Genomic DNA, 17,786 nt, shown 5'->3' on the forward strand with positions numbered 1-17,786 from the left:
TATTTTACTATCATTTAATTAAGCCTTCTCTTACGTGAGTTAAGGGGATTGCTTCTTGAATTATAGAACCACCGAGGTTGGAGGGGATTTTGGAAGGTCACCAGCTTAGCCGGCTGCTCAAAGCAGGGTCAACACTGAATTCAGAGCACCTTATTCAGGGCTTTCTTGGTCGGGTGTTGGAAACTTCCAAGAAAAGAAATTCCACAGCCTCTTGTGGCAACCTGTTGCATCACTTCACTATGCTTACTAGCTGGTTTGAAGAGCCACTGTTACAGTTGATGACTATTGTCTTTCTCCCACTGTGCACATCAATAAAGAGCTTGGCTTTGCCTTCTCTTGTAGGTAAAGATCTAGCCTTGTAGCTACTGGAAGGCTGTTATTAAATCTCTCTTACCTGTTCCCCAGTCCACACTAGATAAGACCAATTTCCCTCAGCCTCTCCTTGCAGAGGATATCTGTACCAGCCCCAGACCATCTTGGCTTTCTACTGGCTTAAGATAATCAACATATTTCTTGTACTGGGATGCCCAAAAGTGGACACAGTATTCCAGATGCAGTCCAACAAACGATGAGTAAAGTGAAATAATCATTTCCCTTGACCTAGCTCTGTTTTTCTTCATACAGTCCGGGATGCTGTTCGCCTTCACTGCTGTCTGGTGTTTACCCCACTGTCCCTCAGGACCCCCAGATCTTAATCGGTGGTGCCAAGTGGCCTGTGGGTCCCAGCTTGTGCAATGGGAGGGACTAACCTAACTAATGCAGACTAACCTAAAAAGGTTAGTCTGGCCAAAGTGCTGGGCTTTCTGTTGCTGTGTTGGACTTCAGGTGGTTCCCGTCAGTCCATTCTCGAGCTTGTCTAGGGGCAGCCCTGCCCTCGAGCATTAAATGTATTTGTGGGATAAACACAGCAGCTATTTATTACTGGTTTATGCTGTCATTTGTTTTTAAAGAAAAATATGACATCCAATTGACATTTTAGAGGAAATTTCGGTGTGATTATGAGATGGAAGTTTTGGGTTTATTGGAATCTGCAACTTTAATTACAAAGAGTGTAATTATTTTCTTACTAGCTATAGGGATTAGGGCCTTCATTTTAGACTTAATTTCAAGGAGAACTAATGCTCCATGTTGTCACCCATGATGCTGGAGCACTAGTTCCACTCGAGACTGCTGGAAAGAGGGGGCACTGGCTCTTCTCTGGCTTGGTGAAGAGAGTGCCACCTACTGAGCTTATGTCCCAGTTCCGCCAACCTAAGTATGCAAAGCAGAGGCTTTAATCCAAATTCTGACTCAGTGCAATCCAGTTTATTAATGATATGAGTCGATGTTCTTACAGCACAAGATGTGTCTGTACAAGCTGAAGAAACCTAAGATTTGTATATAGCGATAGCTAGGAAATCTTCCAATCTCCTTCTTCAACATCGTAATAAAATAATCACATAACAGGGATTAGAAGTGTATTAAATTTTGTTATTGTAAAACTGATGGAAGTGCAGCCTGCGTGCAGTCTCAGCATATGCTGAGAAAAGGAGAAAGACAAAAAAACTTACAAAAGCATAACAAAAGCTGCTACTGCAAGGAAGATTATGGTGGCTAGTTCTGGAGGAGATGTAAGGACTGTGTAATACGAGGAACAGAGAAACAGTTGAAGAGTGCATAATGGTAAAATCTTTACAAAACACTTCATAAAACTGTTTATTGCTCAGTAGGATAAACAGTAGCGTACAACTCTATAACCACCCCTCGTGCCATGGTGTCTTTGCAGCGTGCTGCTTCTATTTCAGATCTATAAACTGGCTGGTGCACCTATAGCCTTGCCCGTTTTTGTTCTTATCCCATTTGGTATGTTTAGGAAGAAGTACCATCTTTTCCTATAGATTTTGCATCTTACAGTGTGTTTCAGCATTGTTCTTGTGGTTATTATGTTGTCTTTGGCTCAGTAAAGAAGGATTCCCACCTACCTGATACATTATTTAGGAGACAACTATCAAAAAACAGCGATGTTAAAATGTCTCCTAGACAAGGGTAGAAAGCATACTCCCCAATGTGCGCAATGTTAGCTTCTGTAGCCAGGTGATGACGTTTCTGTCATTGTCTGCTGCTTTTACATGATTATGTATTGTGAAACATGAGACGCTGCTCATCAATTTGCTTCCCAAACTCCAAACAGGTGAGGTTCAACAAGCGTTGGTTCTGGCTGAAAGGAAAAGCTACACTTTGCTGTTACAATGGGATTTACAGCCACAGAAGAGTGGTGGTTTTGTTTTTCTTTTTCCCAATGAAAACTGAGATAAGCAATTTCAATCTTATCAATATCTGATGTGTTTCATGGGAGGCACTGATTGCCTAACATAACAGAGAAGGAAATAACACCACTTAATGAAATCTGTCTTTTCAGTCCTCATTAGAGCAAATTAAACTATTGTTTGCCATTATATGCTTTTGACTTCAGTTTTAGTCATTATATGTTCAATTATTTAAGTTTGCTTTACTTATTAGCTAATTTGTGAACAGCTATGAATATTCTTTCTGTATTGATTTAAATAGTTATTGACCTATTGCTCCTGTCAGGAGTTAGAAGAGCAAATGTATGGATAGTAGTACAGAAGAGTTTTCCATGAATGTCCTATTGAGATAGTGCTGTATCAAATGATACCTTTGGTTGTGAAAGAAAAAACACTTTACCAGTGGTACCCGTGGCTACTGTTCTGCTCTTCACTTCGATGTGTCTCACTGTTATTCTCTGCACCGTGACAGGAAAAGATTGGGTGTGGTAATTAGACTACTGACCTGGGACTCATCAGAGAAACCTGGTTATGCATCAGATACCTTCTGTAGTCATGGGTAAGTCACTTCTCTGGGCTCCTGTTTCCACACATCTATGGTGAAAAGTTCTGCAGAGAAGCCAGGAACTGTTGTGAAAGAAATGCAAACTAGAGTCAGCAGTGCAAAAATTACTTCTATTTCACTCTGTAAAGCAATACATGCTAGAAGGGAAACTGGTCTGTTAAAAAAAAAAAAAAAAAGCAATGCTACTGTGTGCACTGAGTGATCTAAGCCTGGACGAAGGTAAACACGTGGCAACATACATGTCAGGGAAAAACATTTGGCGTTTTCGTGTTGTTTGACATGTTTCACTGAATGAGAGTCTATAATCTGTGAACGCTCTCTAAATGACATTTTATATTTTGAAAGTTTCCTTGATTGTGAACAAACTGGAGTATTAGAGCAGTCTACAGGGGGAGCAGTGACGAAGCAGCTTATTTCCTGCCTTAGGAGTAGCAGCGTGCCTGCATTTGCCAGCGCACCCTGGTTTTTATTCTCAGACTAAGGCAACAGAGGAAGCCATATTCCAGGAGACGAGCTGGACATTTTTAGAAACCTCAGCAGTATGTGTTTTGGGGAAAGTAAATTTTAGTTTTCTTGGGAAAATAAATTTGAGGTGTTTGGTAAAAGAGCCAACAGTACAGAGATGACCTGAGGATTCTAACACAAATCCTCGCTCCTTTCCCTCTTTTTCCACTTTTTCTTCAGAAAACAAGCTGTGAAAACAGGGACCAAAAGGGGGAAACGGAGAACCATGTTTCCCTCTGCTACAAGTGGTTCCTTAAAAAGCTTTTAGTTAGTTTGTTTTTCTTTAGACAGAAGGGCCACGAAGCCTGATCACGGCGGGGAGGCCGGCGCTGACCTCGGGGCACCAAACCGGCGGGTTCTGCCCGCTGTGGAAGGCGGCGGGATTTTGCAGGGCTCGGCTTCCAAATCAGTGCTGCAAACTCTCTCCCCGCCCCTCGCTCGTTGGGGATTTCCCCTCCTTCACTGCCAACAGCAGCCGAACCAGGCGCAGAAGGTCAAGCCGAGATCTGTGAAAAAGGGCAGGGGGGTGCCAGGAGGAGACGCTGAGGGTCGGCGGGGAGCTGCGCCGCGGGGGGGGGGGGGGAAGGAGGAGGAGGAGGAGGAGGGAGGCAGGAGGAGGAGGAGTTGAGGAGCCCGGGCCCGGGAGCCTCCCCACTTACCGCACTAGGAAGTGACGCTTTCCCTGAGTCCCGGAGAGAAAGAAACAAAGTTTGGGGTTTTTTCCCTCCCCCTTCCTTCTTCTTTTTCCCCCGCTTTGCTAATTACTGCTCCGCGTCCCCCCGCGGGCGCCCGCCGCCGCGCCTCGCTCCGCAGGTGAGCAAGCACGTTTTCTTCCTTCCCTCCCTCCTGTTTTCCGCGGGTTTAGTTGTTGTTTTGTGTTTTGGTTTGGTGTCTTTTTTTTTTTTTTCTTTTTTTTTCCTCCTCGTCGTGTTTTGTGTTGGTGTGTGGGGTTTTTCTTTGTTTGTTTTTGTTTGTTTTTGTTTTTTTTTTTTTTTTTTTCTCTCTGCACGATTTGCTTCCGTTTCCCTGCCATTTTGGAGAGGGGGTGTCTTTCCTGGGGCTTTTTTTTTTTTTTTTTTTTTTTTTTTGAGGGGGGGGGTTGTGTGCGCGCGCGCTTCGTGGGTGCTGGCTGCAGGATGAGGAAGAAAAGTACCTGTGGAGGTGCCGGGGGTGGCTGGCGGCCAGGCTCGGCTGCCGAGCTCGTCCCTCCGGCTTCACCGTGAACCGTTCCGAGGGGCTGCGGGGGGGTCACCGCGCTGCAGGGATGTGTCTGTGTCCGGGTGAGCTGCCTGCGGAATGTATTTGAGGGGGGTCGGTTTGGGGTTGGGTGGTTTCTTTTTTTTTTTTTTTTTGGTTTTTTTTTGAGGGGGTGTGTGTGGGGGGGTGGGTTTCTCTTTGCTGGCTGCGTGCCGGGGCAGGGGCAGCTCCAGCCCCGCGTGTGCGGCGGGGGGAGCACGGCGTGCCTCAGCCGCTCCTCGGCGGCTTGCAAGGGCTGGGTTTCTCTGCTGGGATTTACGCAGAGGAGGGACGGAGCAGGGAGGAATTTATTAGATAATTTCTGAAAATCTCGTGCTCTCAAATGTACAGCTCTTGCTCTGGCAGCAGCTGCAAAGGACTGATTCTTTGCAGTTTACCAGTAAAAGCTGACAATACACCCACGCACGTATGTGAGAGTCTTATATAATACTTACTTTTTTTTTTTTTTTTTTTTTAAACAGGCGTAAGCAGAATTTATTTTTGGTTTGTAAAGTCTTGTGTGGTTGCAGCCTGCAGAATTGGAGAAATATTCTCTTTGCTTAACAGAGATTTACTTGGCATTCTCTTTAAACGAGCTTATTTTCTGTAATACTTTGATATCATCCTGACTGCATGTTTTGAGTGCAGTGTAAAGGCCATCTATGCTGGAGTAAGCAGTTGAGGGAGGGGAAGAGAGAAAAGAAATGTCCTAATGCGGAGACTGATAGTAGGTTGTTTAGAGGGCGAGACTGCAGTTCCAAGCAGCAACAGCAGCAGCTTTATGACTGTGTGTAATTACAGAGTGATTGCATAGGACAGCATTGTTGGACCGAATACGTATACACAGGCTATTGTGCAAGATTTCTGTACCGGACAAAACCTAATTTTGCATTGCAAATGCTAAAAAGAGAATGTATTCTGCATTGAGCTGCCACGTTTCTCTTGGAATTCACCGAAGAATTAGCGGGGGGGGGGAGGGGGTGAGGGGGTGGAGGGGAGAGAGGAGAGAGAAGTAGTGGAAGGAAGCTGTAGAATTCAGACCTGAAATACTCAGCAAAAATGCCACCAGTAGTCTCTGAAATCACAGAAGAAACTGAAAGCTTTTTGAATCTGTGGGTTCATGTTTCTAAAGTGATTATGCAGCAGGTGAAAGTCGGGCAGGTCTCCTAACAGTCCTGCAGGTTTAGTGTAATTCTTGCTCTGGTCTACTTTCTTTTGTGGGAAAAACGCCTCTGTTAAGATAAGCAACTGCAGTTCAGCTAGCTTGCTTGGAAGTGGAGAGAAGAGTATTGGAGAGAGTTTCTGTGTCAGGCCATAAAAAATTAGAGGTTGGAAGGAAGGTTAGACGAGACATAAGTTTTGAGCATGCTGTTAAAACTGTAGTTAAAGAGTTGCATCCTGCTCAGTGATCTTGCAGGTGGCATTGGCTGAAGAATAGGACAAAACATTTAGAGTGTGGCAGTGAAATTCTATTAGCAAGTCTTTTAACTAAGACTTTGAATGACCATCAAAATTATGCTGAAGTTCTTGTGGATACAGCTTCAGGTACCTAAGATTTGTTTTTCAGAGATGCTGGTTACCAGTTTTTATCAGTTTAGTTCTGGAAGTGCTTGGAATTCATGAAGTATCAGATCCAAAAGATTCTAGATCTGGTTCTCAGAAATTGGTCTTTCTAAGATCAAAGACAATTTTCTAGAAAAGTTATCTTTAACCATCATTGCTGATGTCTTAATGTTGTGAAGGCTTGTAAAGTGTTTTGAGCACCATGATGGAACATACTATAAAAATAGAAAGCTGCTTTAAAATTTCTTGGTGTTCAACTAGAGCATATTATTTATTTGAACACACTGATAATCTTATTACTGGTAGTTTCCTCGGGTTGTCTATTAAATGCTGCATTTAAAGTGTATGCAGCTTTGTTAATGAAGAATGTAGTGATGTGCTGGAGATGTTTGTTTGTTTTTTAGCAAGTGGCTAATTAACCACAATACTAGGCCTATCCTTTGACAAACTTACTTTCATAGTGATTCTTCTGTAAGCATACAGAACGTTTTATTGGAACATTTTATTTTAATACAAAATAAGCAAAGATACTTTAATCTGTGAGTTACTATGATGTTCTATTTGTAGATTTTTCTTTGAATTGTTCTTTGTGTCTTGACTGACTTGTGAATCTATGTTACACTGAGTGATTTAAGGTTGCTTCTGAGGAAAAGCAGAAACAGTGCTTAAAGGTTCCTTGAATCATTTGTGGTGGTGATACAAAATAATCATTCCTTATGTGAAGTCTTTTGCTTTTTACAGCTTGTGTGGTGGGAGAAAATTGGTTTAGGCCAGGATTCTTTGGGCTTGTATACAAAGGAGTAGCTAACTTTCATGTCCGTGAGTCGTCCTATGGCACTCAGTGGAATTAGTCATAGATACACATCTGTGTGCATATTGGCAAAAGGGAGGCATAGCCCTGCTTGCCTTTATCCCATCCAGATGCATGGGAGGAGCGGTGATGAGAAGTGATAAGCACTGCAGCACAGTACAAGCCTTTTGGGAGCAGACTTCATCATTCCAGGTGTTAATTTTTGCTTTTGCGTTTTCACTCTTACTGTCACCCATAAGTGGTAGCTGTAGAGCTGCAGGAGGTATTTTCAAGCCTGGCATCTCTATCATGACACTATTCTGTCCAGAGGCCGGGCAGTCCCTTAAGTTGCCCCTGACAAGGTCCTGCAGCCTTTGTTTGGAAATGGCCACCTTGGTGTTGGTGGTGGCAGCAGCAGGGTGTGGGTGTGGGGGGGGTGGGGTGCCGGCACATAAGGGACAAGAGTGACTGCCAGCAATTGGGATGGGGGATGGGAGTCTGTCTAGCCCATGGTCCTGTTTCCAAAGGTGGATATCTTTTCTGTATGCTTAGCAATTCTTGAGAAACTCACCTAGTTTTCCTGAGAGCTCAGGTAAACATTTAACAGCCACTTTTTAAACCTATCGTGGAATGAGGATGTTGAAGGGACTTCTATTAGGGATAAGAGCTGATTTGGTTTTGTTTCACTTTTTCTTAAAACCTGGGTTTTTTTTTCTTCTTTTTCTGAGGCAATGCATAAAATCGATTGCAGTAAATTGTCATTTATGCTAAAATGAAATGTAGTAAATATGCACGTTGTCTCCAGTGCAGTTGCTAGCACACTACTAATGCACTACTGCAGTGCAGTTCTGAGTGACATAAAGCGAGAAATAAAACACTTTTCTCTGAGTGTTCATCATATGAAATGGGGGGTGAGGGAGGCAGGAGTTCTGGTGGTGAGTTTTTGCAACACATGTCCAAAAAGCTAGCAAATTCTGGCACAGACAAGTCAAGGTTTATGAGTCAGCTCCAAATGGAAGAGTTGTCACTGAGCAATTTGTAAATAGGAGGATGTACTGCTAATTCAAGGAAATATAATCATTAGGACCTCCCCTAATAATTGGAAGTGTGGCACAGACGGGAGTTGTTCGTGCTTTGAATCATGTGTTCCCTTTAGTGTGATTTCAGCATTCAAACCAAGAAATCCTTCTGTGATATGTAGGTCCCTGAAGGAGGTGGTTGCTCAAGTAATAATTTAAGTTTTTGTAGCTGCATACCAGCAACTTGCATTCCGCATGGAAGCTCCTTGGCAGCTCCAGCAGCTCCCAGTGCACAAATGGCATGTGTTTCCAATGTGAGGCTCCTCAATAAGCACTTCACAACGTTTTGCATAACTTCTGTTTCTGAATGGTCTCCAACTGCAGCCCTTCTTGAGTGCTCTGCTGATCAATTCTAGTGACTAAAAAATACACAAAATGTTATGAAAAAAAATTATACTCTTGACACCAGGGAAAAATGTGAATGTATGCATTTTGAATGCAGTCAGCATTCAGGTTTTCGGGAGCAAACTATCAAATGGGGATGCAGACATAAATCATGGTAGTTAAATCTTTGTTTTTCTGCCTGTGTTGATGCTTTTTATCACATTTGGTGCAGATGACAACCACCTGATAGGCAGGCCTCAGTGTAATTTCTTAATCTCTATATAGTATGGAAGATGTACAGATATTCTTCGAAATTTACAGCACTCAAAAATGAATGTTCTTTTTATGTACAAGTAAATTACAGGAATGCCTCTTGTTGCATTGACAGCTGGTGTTGATCAAGAAGTTAAAATCTGCAAAAAGCTAGATTTGGTGTGGGTGGCAAAGTCTTCAGTGTTTTTTTTTTGCTTGGCTGTTTTTTTAAAGGCATCTTGAAAAGCCTACAGCAAAACATGGGATAATGCTTTCTCTTTTTTTTTAGTCTCTAGGTTTTGAAAATTAAAGTTCTATAGAGTTTGACTTAAATATTGGTAAAGATTAAAACAAGTTAAATGCTGTTCATGACTGAAGTAGTAAACTGAGAAACAGTTCTGATTATATTTTTTACTAAGTTTGTTACTGATTCATTACATGTTCAGCATTGGGATGTAAAGAGGTAGGAAGTGGAATCAAGTCAGTAGTCACGTTTTATTTCTTCTTTGCTGTATATTTATTTTCTTACAGGAAAATTGGTTCTCAGTTACTTGACTTTCCCCATCATAGCTTGCTAATAGTATAGGTTATGGTGCAATGATATATACTGGTGTGTCCTCTTGTCATTTATTTTGGGCAGATGAATTAAATGAGTGTGTATATTTATATGTGCACACACTATTGTTACATACCCTTAAGTTTCTCATTCTGTAACTCAGTTTCCCTGAGAACAAATGTTTCTTTTTCTTGTGATCCTAGAATACTGCTTGTGAAGTTGTTTTTGTTTGTTTGTTTTGTTTTTTAATTTATTTCTTATTTTTGAAGATTTTTTGTTGGACTGTACTATTATTTCAAGCTTGAATATCATGTTAAATTTGGGGGTTTATCTTAGTTCATTGTCTTTAATAATGCTGGTTTTCTAGAGCTATAGTGACCAAAACGTGCATGAATTGTGACTGCAAGGATGGTTCTTGTCTCTTTTTATCAAGGGCTTTTAACTGAGAAGGCTTTTTGAAATGCTGGTTTGGCTTTGCAGGCTAGCTATGGTATGGTGGTGTATGGTTGATTCCCAGCTACCTGACTGGCTGTATCCTTTCAGCATGGGCAAACTACAATCTGTTCTCTGCAGCTGCGTGTTGTGGGGCAGTAGGCCTGCTGAGATGCTTGTCCCCTTGTCTGCCGTGTGCATTGCGATGAAGTCTAAAGTTGAAACTAGTTCCAGAAGTTTGAAAAATTTACACATTGCCTTGTTATGGTATAATTCATGGGATAAAAGTGCATTTTTGTTTGAATTCCAGGATGCTTGAGGATGTTGCATGATTTCAAATCGATCTTAATCATGTGTGCTTAGGTGCAGCCTTATCTACTACGTCTGAGTACACTTAAAATTCCTTGAGCATCTCCTTTTGAACTCCTGCATCTGTCTCCTAGTGATCTCTCATAAATTACATTACTGTTTAGAGATTTATAGTAATGCAAGTCAGCTATTCTTGCAGTTTCATAATATCCTTAACTGTTCAGATTCTTGATCCTGAATAGTCACTTTTAGAGACATTGAAAAGTAAACAAGGTGCCATACGTTAAAAATACTCTTGGGACTTTTCTGGATGGTTTCCAATAACTATCTTATTTTCAGGCTTTATTTCTTCCTACATAATGCATTGTTCATTCTTTCAAGCACTTCCTGAGAGTTTGCTATGTTTGCGGGAAATTACTACACTTGGGTGGAGAAGAATTTAGCGAAGTATTTTTCTATTTTGAATTTGGTTTTGTACCATTTGAGAACAAAATCAGAGCACTGCCAAATTCCTGGTGAGAGGAGAGAGCCACAGCTGTAAGGCATTCTGATTGCTTTAGGAGATTCCAATGATGACAGTTTAGGGTGCCAAATACTCATGTACGTGAAACTGGCAGGGAAATCTGACTGCCCCTATGGTTTAGTTTGATTTCATGACTTGGAAAATTCTGAGTTGAATTATTCTCTTAGAACCTTTTTTGACAAGCTCTGGCTGGTATGAGACATGTTAGATATTGGGAATACTTATCTTTATTATATTGAATTAAGGTTATTATTTGGATTTTTTTAATTGGAAAGCTATTATCTTTTCACATTTTTAGAAAATGTAAGTATTTTTCAAGTCTATGTCATGAGTAAATCATGTAGGCTTTCTGCAACAGTATTTATTTAAATGAAGATGTTTTAAGGGATGCTGAGATGCCTGGGGAGAAGTAAATGAATTTACTATAAATGAAAACTAGGAATTAAAAAGTATTACTGTACCATTGGGCATTCTTATTATTAAGAATTTAAGCTGCGCTCCTTAAATATTTGGAAAGCCTTATACAGATAGAGGGTGTTATTGCAAGTAAATAATTGTACAAAATGTTGCATTTGATTATGGGCTTCTTTTTTTTCAATTAAATTTCAGTATTGAAGTGGTCTTTGTTACCATGATTTTCTAAATACATGCAAGAATGCAGAATATATTTAAGACATTTATTCTCTCCTATTGAGGTATGAGAATGACTCCTTGTGTTTTTTTGTTTTAATGCTCTTCTTCCTTTGCAAAATTGAAATATTTCAGATATGGTACTAACTGACTTATTTTGCTATTACCACTTTTTTTCTATAGAAAATGTACTATAACTTTTTCCGTAGAAAAAATTGACCGGTAATAAAAATGCTCTTTTATTGCCTAAGAATATAAAAAGAAGGAAGTGGAACTCCTTGTAAGCAATTCATTTTAATTTTGAATTTGAGATGCAAAGAATAAACTTTTGAAGTGTTGAGGTATTAAAAACCTGGAAAGTTATACATGATACTGTGCTAAGGTTTTATACTTGTTAATGGTGAATTATGGGCTGCCTTGCAAGAAGCTTCATTGAAGTCCATGCTGATATTTTTTCTTTAAAAAATTAACAAAGCCTATCTGAGGTTTTTCATTTGCAATATAAATAAACCTAGTTGACTTACCTTTACAGAGGAAATTTAAAATACGGAGAGCTTTGTTAGCAACAGAAATAAGATACAGATTTGAATCTTTGATTTGTAAAGTTTTTCTCTACAGCTGGAAGAGCTCTTAATAAGAATTGCTATTTATATAAATTGCATACTGAAAGATTCAGATTCTTGATTCAGGTAATCTCTCCTGGCATTTTAAAATGAGCTAGCCTGCCTGTGTACACGTGTATGCCAAGATGCAGGGGTTTTTTTGTTTGTCTAAGAATGACATAAGCATATATTTGCTAAATTGTAAAGCACGGGAGACAAAAGAAACTTGGGCAGACTGGTCATAAAGAAGCAAGGCATCTCTCCAACACAGGCGATAAAGCAACGTTAGAGACTTTTCACCAGACTTCAAGTTGCACTGCTGCTTTTTAGTGATTTTATGGATTTCTACACAAGGCATCTCTGTCAGACGTATCATTAGGCAAGTATGAGACCAAAGGCAGTGGCCCAAATATTTGTCAATATTAAGAATTGCCTGACCATGTGTACTTGGGTATTTAGTTAAAGGGACAGTGTATTTGATAATTGGGAGTTGATGTTAAAACAGCCATTTTGGCAAGATTCTGCTTCTTTTATGCTGACTGGTGACATCGAATTGGCTTTCACTTTTTTAAAACAGAATTGGTTTGTTTTGGTGTTTTTCTGCAGTGGTGATAAATCTAAATCAATAATCTCTTCCATCCTGATCAGCAATATTCTGTTATTATAGTATTGTGAAGTTATTGTTGATGTTGGTGGAAGAAAGAGTTTTAGATGAAAGGGCAGAGCTGCTTGTTTTTAAAAGACAACCCCAAACCAAACAAACATTCTTATGCACATACAAAATTTAAAAGTGCTAAGGTAGGAAGATACTTAGATATCAAAGCTTTTAATGCTTCCTTCGTGAAATGTATTGGTATTTGAAACTATACTTGGATTTGAATCTCAAATTGTAAATGCTGACTTCAGTCATCAGCTAGCATAACAGCATATTTCAAGGATGGACGGCAGTCCTGGCAAAGATGGCAGTGATGTTCGCAGCAGCTCTTCGGTGGCTAATACAGAAAGATAATTTATTTAAAACAAAACCAAAACCCAACCAAACAACAAACTTGTTTTCTAGAGTCTCTTGTCAAAAATTGGAGCAGGAATCTACTGAAGAGCATTTGTGAGAATAACTCAGATCTGTAAGATGAGTTGCTTCGGCTCCTCATATTATGAGGGTTAAGAAAAAATACTGTACCTGTGCTGTAATTTTCAGGCTATGTGGTATAGATAAGTCTATAGTTTTACTCTGTTTCTTTTGTATTCTGAGCCAATTTGGTTTTAGTTTAAACCCTTTTAGTTTGAATAATATGTAACAAAGGTGCAGGCTACAGGCGTCCCTTTTGTCAAAAGCACATTTAAGGGCCTGATTTGCTGGTGGAGGTTGCAGTGCTGTGGTTGAGTCTGCACCAGCAGTTCTGGTGGAGGTCTGTTTCAGGAATACAGCCTAGAAATTGAAATTTGGGGGAGCGTTCCAACATATTAGTTGTGTTAAAATGTTTTAAGTCATCACATCCATACTCTTATCAAGAAGCCAAGAGCTTTGTTTAGCCTTTAAAAACACAAAGTAAAATCTTGCTTTTTATCTCTTTTATTGGTCTGAAGTACTTATAGTGTTCTATCTCTGAGTTAACTGGTGTTAATATTCTGGGAGGCAACAGTGTGTGTATTTATGATTTCATTGAACCTTTTATTTGTAGGTAGACAGACACAAGTTGCTTGTTGCTGACCATTTTAGCGTCAGTGTAAGGAGCAGGTACCCAGAGCTTAGAGGAAGTCTTGCTCTTTGCCCTGACCCAGCAGCCCATTAGGTCTTCCAGTCGTGAAATTTCCTGCATCTAATATATGAGCCTACACTTCAGTTTACAAGCTTAGACAACTATGGGATGACTAAGACCAAAGACAGGCTTGAATGAGAAGGCAACAAAATGCTACGGAGGGAGGAAGTTTTTTTGGTGCCATAGGACATACAACAAAACTGTTTCCAGCCTTCTTCCTGTCTTGCAATCTCACTGCTGACAAGTAATTTACACTGTGCCTTGTTATCATCCTCATTTTAAGGTGAGATAATTTGCCTTCAAGAGGAGGCTACAGAACCGTACTCTGACCTGACAAGTAGTGGCATGATGTCGAGAGTGGGAATGGCGATTTTGCCCCACCCAGGGGAGCTGCTTGATGGTGGCTCACTTAGGGGAAGGTGTGACATGTGAGTCTGACTTTGCATCTCCGCGGCTAGGTGAGTGCTCTGTCAGCAGGCTTTGTACGGGAGCTCACACCCTCTCACACCTACTGTGCTTGAGAAGGAGCTGGCTTTGTTGTTCAGAAATAGTTATTGGCAGCCTCGGTGGACCTTCAGCAGATAGAGGCACTTAAGCCTCAGGTAGAATAGCAGGTTTTTTCATTCAGATGCAGATACACGTTTGCCTATATGATGCATCCTCTGCAGGCCCTTTTGACTGGATTTTTCCTGGACGTTCTGATTAAAAGGCTGACTTTTGGTTCTCTGGGAGTTTCATGTTTGGTCTAGAAATCTGAGACATGAAACTGAGGCTGCTGGATTGCAGTCCAGAAATGAGGCACCAATTTCTGTGTGGAGCAGATTGAAGTTTCCCTAGCCAGGTTACTTACTCAGCTTTAAATGAGGTTGTCAGTGAACAAAGTTATCATCTCCATGGTTCTGTGCATTTAGGTGATTTCAGTCTGGCTCTTATGTGGAGTTATTTCATACTTCTCTGTTTCTCAGTGGGGTACCTTTGGTAGTGTCATCCAAAAGGTCAAAGATGGAAGAAAGTGAAGTGGAGTATCAACTTTGTCCCTTGGAGCATGGTTCCAGGGCATTTTTCCCAGGTGGTTATACATCTGTCAGCTGTTCTGTTATGTTTTTTATTGTGAATATGAACAGAGCTACTCAATTTTGGTGTGTGCTAAAATGTATTTTAGGATGGCAGCTCTTTCTAAGTGACTTGATTTAGGAGAGAAAAATACAGTTTGGAGGTAGAAGGATATTCTGTGTTTAGTGACGGCTATAACTGAGTTATTGTAAGTGATAGAATTTGCTTGGGAAAGCGCTCTAGATTAAGGATTAAGTGTAGGATGCCTGGCTGTTTACAAGTAACCATCTGAGCTGTACAGTTTGGATGCATGGAGGGAATGTGAAAATCTATTGACATCTTTAGTTACTCAACTAGTTTATTTTTGGGAGCTCATGAATTGGCAGGACATAGTGACCCTGTCTGAAGGGGAAAAATGTAATGACTTTGAATGCAGGAAACTTGGTGAATATTTTGTCAAATTACTTGCTACTCTTTCTTTGTGACAACTATAATGGCTATTTTAACCCTATGCTTTCCACTGAACATTTTTGCATAGTGTTGATATATTTTAATGAAAATCTAATACTATTCTGTCAACACGAAATTGCTTAATGCATCATACAACAGATTTGAAGAGTACGAGGTTTTCTTGTTTGAAAAGGGGGGGGGGAGATTTCGTGATAGATTGCTTGTTTTGTAACCCTTGAAAATGTTATACCCTTCACTGGGAATAGCTATAGCTTGATTCAGAATTGGTCATGCACACAAAATGCTACAACATAGGAATGACAGAGCTGTCTTGCACACAGGTGATACTGGATTGCAAACAAGTAAGGAGCTGAGAGAAGTCATATTTCTGTACAAAAGCACAGCTGTATTTTGCATGACACTGATACTGCTTTTGCACTATGTGTCTAGAGAGACTCAGCAAACAGGATCAAAAACTGACAGTAACAACTGCGCAGTCTTGCAGAAACTTTGCCCTTACTATTATAAGTTTTCTGCATGTGACCGATTTGCACAAAACTATTACCACTTAGCACAGTGTGTAAGTAGGAAAGAACAAGAAAGCTTTCTTATAGTGTGTTCCTTGTAGCTATTACAGTACTGGTTTGGAGAGCTGATACAAGGTTGCATAGAGTAACTGGAGATTTTATTCTGGAAGACCATTGTCTTTCTTTTAGCTTTCAAACTTTCTGCGCTCTTACACTATCAGAAATTCTCAACTACATTGTCAGTTTAGTAGAAAACTACTTCATTGTTGGAAATAAATTACTTCAAAGCATTTTACTTAGTGTTACCTGCAGGTGTCTTACTGAAAAGATAAAGCTGTGTTCATTACTCTTAATTATTCCATATCCCTTTATTCACTCATACACTTCACGTATACACTTCACTTGCAGTCTCACACCAGCGTTGCAGGATTTCTTACAAATGCTGAATTTTGAGAACAGATGGCTTACTGATCACTTTGAAGGGAAAGAACCACTGACTTGATTTATGTGTTATACAAACACAATTTTAAAAATGCCAACAGATGAAGAAATAAAGCAAAGGTTAATACTTGGCATGCTGACTGGAGTCATGGAGACCATTTTGCTTTAAAGGTGACTTCTCACCATCCCTTTTCTTTAAATAGAAGTTGTTTTGGGTTTTTTGTGTTTTTGTTTTTTTATTCTTAATAAGATCTGGAAATCTCATGTGTGTCTGGAACGATGTCAACTGTCAGGTTATCTGTTCAGCAACAGTCCCTTACTATTATTAAATACAATTGCTGGAAAAAAAATGACTAGGGCCTGACATCTTAATTGAAGTCAGGGATGTGAATTTATTTTTGAAGATTTTTTTTTTTTCCTTGATGTGTACATTAGATATTAGTTTCAAACAGTATCAGTTCTTTTTTCAGTACCCTCAGTGCTATTTTTCAACTTAATTTTAATAAATCTGTAACTTACTCATTTGTCTGACATTTTTGGTGAGGCATTCCTAGTTTTAAGGATAAAAGCTTCCTCCATCACAGTAACTTATAAAAATTAAAATATTTCCAGCTGAAAAATATTTTTTTTTTTCTTCCCTTTGCAGATCACCTCAAATACAGATTTAACAATTACCAACACCTTGTTGGTTAAACATGAAAAAAATACATAGCTATATCTTCATATCTTCATGCTGCTTAATAGTTTGTTGACAACTGAGAAGGTTGTCAAGCAAATTGAATTTTTGGAGATGAAAAAACTCTAAAGTCCTTGATGCATCTATTAAAAATAGTTATTTTACTTTCAAGAAGTTTTTTTATTTCAAAATTTAAACAAAGGACTGTTTTTACTATTCCTTGGTGACTGCAAAGACATTATTAATATGCCGAAGCATTCATAATCTAATCAGATTGTTTGTATAGTACTTGTTTGGAGATAAAGCATCATTTTAAGAAAAAAATTATTTAAGTAAACTAATGAATTTTTTCCACCTAAATTGGTTCTTTCCTGCTGTGTATGTAGTCATGTAAATGTACGCATGTGTACATGCGCTGTAGGTTATAATATATAGCCAAGATAGAATACGGCTGATTAATGGCTGCAGGTGTTGGTTATTGTTGTGAGTTCCAACAAAATGTGCTTTGCAAATAGCATTGGTTTCCTCTTCTTGCCAAACAAAATATCCAAAGTTAAATTGGATGCCAGTATAAGGGAGGACACCACCTTTGACCAGGCTGCAAATATGTTATGGCCTTAATTTCACTGAAAGCATTGCATCTCGTGGAAGTTGAGGATTAAAGCAGCTGACAGATAATTTGTTTTAGGTTTTTTCTTTGGAGTTGTGGGTATCAGGGTATCATTTTTTAATATTCAAAACAAAAAAACTCTTCCCTGTTAGGGAAGTCTGAACACTGTGATGTAGCTAGGTTCTTTTAAATCTATCATTTTAGGGGGCTTTCTTTCCTTCTGTGCAGAACTTGAAAAAAGCTGTGTATATGTATTGCTCATGGAAATGCAGAACAAGTAGCATAAACAACAGAAGGGGCTGTATATAAAACAACAGCAAAAAAAAAATTATAAATCCTCATCAAAGTCCTAAATGAAATGAATGTATTCCAGGATGCCTTTATGTGCACTGCTGGACAGGGTGCCGCAGATGTCTATTGCCTCGCCTGCCTTTGCAGGGGTATTTAGTGCCTGGTGGGGCCTAAATTAATGCAGGGGATGGACGGACGGACAGACACACACACTGGATATCACAGCAGCCACAGCCACAGGTCGTGGTGTGCCGGGCTGCCTGCGGGGGCAGGGGGAGCTGCCAGGAGCCTGGTGTCAAGGGCAGCCTGTGCTTCGGGACTCCTGAGA

The 17,786-nt window shown here is 39.9% G+C and overlaps 1 protein-coding gene across 4 annotated transcripts in view; it reads left to right on the forward strand.

Moving 5' to 3' along the window:
- Positions 1-2,705: 2,705 nt before the first annotated feature.
- MIDEAS (mitotic deacetylase associated SANT domain protein) overlaps positions 2,706-17,786 on the forward strand; it is a 59,011-nt gene continuing 43,930 nt past the window's right edge. For 2 of the 4 annotated variants that reach the window (XM_032984668.2, XM_032984667.2), the window contains exon 1: positions 3,993-4,167. The gene's annotated coding sequence lies outside the window, so the exon portion shown is untranslated. Of the gene's footprint in view, positions 2,845-3,992; positions 4,168-4,504; positions 4,635-17,786 lie in introns of those variants that run through there. The other 2 variants (XM_032984669.2, XM_042791079.1) reach the window with 2 other exon arrangements.

The sequence above is a fragment of the Tyto alba genome, unplaced genomic scaffold, assembly GCF_018691265.1.
Source record: "Tyto alba isolate M040663 unplaced genomic scaffold, T.alba_DEE_v4.0 Super-Scaffold_18, whole genome shotgun sequence".
Taxonomy (NCBI): Eukaryota; Metazoa; Chordata; class Aves; order Strigiformes; family Tytonidae; genus Tyto; species Tyto alba.